This window comes from Dipodomys merriami, unplaced genomic scaffold (genome assembly GCF_024711535.1).
Source record: "Dipodomys merriami isolate MVZ:Mamm:240054 unplaced genomic scaffold, mDipMer1.0.p SCAF_1, whole genome shotgun sequence".
NCBI lineage: Eukaryota > Metazoa > Chordata > Mammalia > Rodentia > Heteromyidae > Dipodomys > Dipodomys merriami.
The window spans coordinates 138,916,741-138,921,253 of NW_027202270.1; the positions used below are offsets into that span (position 1 = coordinate 138,916,741).

Here is a 4,513-nt window from a genome sequence, read left to right on the forward strand (position 1 = left end):
TGAGGCCAGTCTGGCAACCGGCTTGCTGTCTATGGTATGAAGGCACCAACAGGTAAGGGCTGGGACTTGGAGCATTCCTCAGGCATCTTTCCCAGAAGACTCTTAGATGGTGGCTATTTATTTGTTTGTTTATTTTGTGCTCATCCTGGGGCTTGAACTCAGCACCTGGATGCTATCCCTGAGCTTTTGTGCTCAAAGCTAGTGCTCTACCACTTGAGCCACAGCTCTACTTGGGTTCATTGGAGATAACTTTCCTGCCTAGGCTAGCTTAGAACCATGATCCTCAGATCTCAGCCTTCTAAGTAGCTATGATTATAGGAGTGAGCCACCAGTGCCTAGCTTTGGCTATTTATTTATTTTTATTTATTTATTTATGTCTGGGGCTTGAACTCTGGGTTTGGGCACTGCCCCTGTACTCTTTAGTTCAAGGTGAGCCCTCTACCACTTGAGCCACAGCACCACTTCTGGTTTTCTAGTGGTTTATTGGAGATAAGAGTCTCAGGGACTTTTCCTACCTCGGCTGGCTTTGAACCATGATCCTCAGATCTCAGCCGCCTGAGTAGCTAGGATTACAGGTGTGAGCCACTGGTGCCTGGCGGCAGCAGCAGCAGCAGTGGCAGCTATTTATTTTTTAAAGAAGACCAGGTAAAACATGATTGGTAGTATTCCACACATAAAAGATTCTCAGTAAACACTTGTGAAAGAAGGAAGGAAAGAATGAAAATTATGTATACAGGGCTGGGAAGATAGCTCAGTGGTAGAGTGCTTGCCTTGCATGCATGAGGCCCTGGGTTCGATTCCTCAGCACCACATAACCAGAAAAAAGAAAAAAAGCCGGAAGTGGTGCTGTGGCTCAAGTGGTAGAGCGCTAGCCTTGAGCTGAAGAGTTGAGGGACAGCACCCAGGCCCAGAGTTCAGGCCCCACGACCGGACCCAAAAAATAAAAAATAAAAAAATAAAATCTGGGGCTGGGAAGGTGGCTCAGTGGCAGAGTGCTTGCCTTGCATGCCTGAGGCCCTAGGTTCAATTCCTCAGCACCACATAGGCAAAAAAAAAAAAAAGCCAGAAGTGGTGCTGTGGCTCAAGTGGTAGAGCGCTAGCCTTGAGCTGAAGAGCTGAGGGACAGCGCCCAGGCCCAGAGTTCAGGCCCCACGACCGGACCCAAAAAAAAAAAAAAGAAAATTATGTATACTACATAGGACCATGATTTTTCTACATTACAATAGATATATCATCATTAGTACTCTTTGTCCAACATATTGAAGAAAAAACAAAAAAAATTAAGTCAATATTATTTAAATGAAGATAATGACATTTGACACACAAGATTTTCTAAGAATTAGAAGTAATTTTTGAAAAGTTACTTAAATGTCTTTGCTGTAAAATAGCAACACTCAAACACAGAGAAAATCATATCATATGGTTCTAAAATAGTCATATTTGGCAAGGGCAATTGAGCTGTTGATTTGGTTAGCTATCACCATTATGTATTAAAGGTGGCATATCATTCTATTTGTGACAAAGCTTTGTGAAATCTCTCAATGCTGCAGATATTGCTTTGAATTGGAATCCCACTTGCCTAGTATACCTTGTTGAAGGATAAATGATTTTCAGATATTTTAAGAATAATATTGATGTTTTTACCCGAATCCTAGTGATTGATGTTTATATCATGAGATGAATCAAATTATAAGATATGTGCGGGTGGGGGAGGGTGGGGAGGGGAGGAGGGAAAGTGGGAGAAAAACAAGGGAGGGAGTAACACTGTTCGACAAAAAATATACTCATTGCCTTACTGATATAACTGTAACCTCTCTGTATATCACCTTTCCAATAAAATTTAATTTAAAAAGATATATTCTTGTTTAAACACAAGGCCATTATGAAACATCCTCCCTTTTTACCTGTTAGACATAGAATATGGAGAAAATAGCAAAACGTAAAGTTTTGGTTTTTTTAGAAGACACATTTTAATGAAAATTGGTCAGTAAGATGTGGACTCCATTGGGTTAAATAGTTACATGCGACGTGACTGAAACTTAAAATATAACAGATTCTGAAATGTTACATGTTATCATCATCTGATTCATCTTCTTCCTTCAAAGATTCCTTAGCATATTTCTCTGCTTCTTCTTTTATGTCTTTTGGAACAATTTCATGTCTTCCTTTGGTTAATTCACCAACCCAGCTGAGCTCTAATTCAAAAGCTTTATCCTTAACTTCATCATGTACTATGTAAATTATTTTTGCAACTTCTTTAACAACATCATGGCAGGTCATTTCTTTCATCTGAAGTTTTTCTATTTCTGTCTTTGCAACTTGCCTGGCTTTGCCAAGGCACAGCCCCAATAACAATAAGAAACACCTGATGGGTCAATCATGTACGGTTGTGCTGGTGCACACTGTAAGACCCTAACATGAAACCGCAGCCAAAAGGTCTAACAGCACTGTACAGTGTATAAGCATGTACGTACATAGCCACTCTGTCTGCAAGATGTTTCAGTAGAATGTTATAGCCAAAGTTAGATCTAAAGTTGGAAGCTTCCTCCCTTGCTATGTCTGCTAAAGAACGAGCATCTGCCAACAAACCTGCCATTCCAACATGCCGATCAACATTAAAAAGCCGTTTGTTAGAACCTTCTTCATAAAGTTTAGAAAGAACTAACTTCTCCACCCCAAAGACAACGCCATCTTTACATCTGATCCTAGTAGCCGTACTACTATTTTCCACAGCTTTCATAGCATATGCAACTTGAAAAACTCTTCCATCAGGAGAGAAGGTAGAGGCTGACAGGTCACGCCCGGTGCGGATGGAGCTCATTTTGCCGCAGACCCATCGGGATGCGCGGGGCTCCCACGACTAAGAAGCCTGTTCCACGGCGCTGTGCACGCCAGCAACGGGAAAACGCCAAGTTTTAACTACACAAATATCCATACATTTCTGAAAAACAATATCTGAAAAGGATTATTACAGAAAAATGATTAATAATTAGTGTGGTTAGGTTTTTAACAAATGTAAAAGAATATTAAAATAATCCTATTAGTGCATAGCTCTCATTATGCATACTCATGTCAATTAGAAGAACTCACTAACTGAAAGGTGAGTTTTAGCAACAAATGAAAAATACACTCTGCTGCAAAAATCATAGATAGATAATCGGCCACCAAATATCAAAGTTTATTAATGAGCTTTATTTGATGCTAATTTTCTCTAATTAAATTAGAATAACAAAACTAATTTAAATAATGGCTCCTGACACATAAATGTAACTATTTGTTTCACTCTTTGAAAATATGCATTAGGCTGAAAAGATATATATTAAATTTTGAGCTTTTATGGTTTTTGTTTCTTTGCCAGTCCTGAGACTTGAACTCTGGGCCTGGGTGCTATCCTTACTTCTTTTATTCAAGGCTAGTGTTCTACCACTTGAACCACAATACCACTTCTGTTTTTTTCTGAGTAGTTTAGTGGAGATAAGAGTCTCATGGATTTTCCTGCCTGGGCTGGCTTGAAACCACAATCCTCAGATCTCAGCCTCCTGAGTAGTTAGGATAATAGGTGTGAGCCACTGGCACCTAGCTCTTTTATGCTTTTATTTTTATTTTATTTTTGCCAGTCCTGGAGCTTGAACTCAGGGTCTGGGCACTGTCCCTGAGCTTCTTTTTATCTCTACCACTTGAGCCATAGCACCATTTCTGGCCTTTTCTGTTTATGTGGTACTGAGGAATCAAACCCAGGGCTTCATGCATGCTAGGCAAACACTGTATACCTAAGCCACATTTCTAGTCCCTCTTTTATAATTTTTTTTGTCGGTTGTGGGGCTTGAACTCTGGGCTCTTTTACAAATTTTTTTAATTTATTTTTTTTAATTCTGAAAATACTGTACAGAGGGGTTACAATTCTATGGACAAGGTAATGAGTACATTTCTTGTCAAGCATTGTTGCCTCCTTTGTTTCCTCTTCCCATCCCTTCCCATCTCCCCCAACACCCCCTCTTTTACAAATTTTTAACTAAGGTGATCACCTAAATATTAGAGAATAAGAATATTTTTAATTTAATTAAAATATTTTTAAAATCCCCTTTGTCAGGGAAGGACAATAGGTATAGAGGCTTAAAAACTACCTGTTTTAATGTTACTCCATCCTAATATGGACACAGACAGATGATCATTGTTGAACTCACTTTTCTCCATAATTTTAAGCCAATGACCAGCCAAATCTCTGCGCAGATCACTGAAAGTCTGAGAACTTAGCACGCAGGAGGAGAGGTGGAATAAAATTAGAATGTTGAAAGTCAAGTTTATAGCAATCCTTCACATTTCCTTTCACGTAAGAGTTCAATTAATTCTAAAAATTGGAAAAGGAATTTGGGGTATGGCTCAAGAGATAGAGTGCTTGCTTAGCAAGTGTGAGGCTCTCTCCCAGTATGACCAAGAAAATACCAGAAAAGTGTAAATCCTAGGAAGCTAATAGAGGATGCCAGCACATCCTTTTAACTATATTTAAGTAACT

At 39.3% G+C, this 4,513-nt stretch overlaps 1 pseudogene; it reads right to left on the bottom strand.

Annotated features, from left to right (window-relative positions):
* Positions 1 to 1,997: 1,997 nt before the first annotated feature.
* Positions 1,998 to 2,821, bottom strand: LOC138807961 (proteasome subunit alpha type-3 pseudogene; annotated as a pseudogene).
* Positions 2,822 to 4,513: the final 1,692 nt, after the last annotated feature.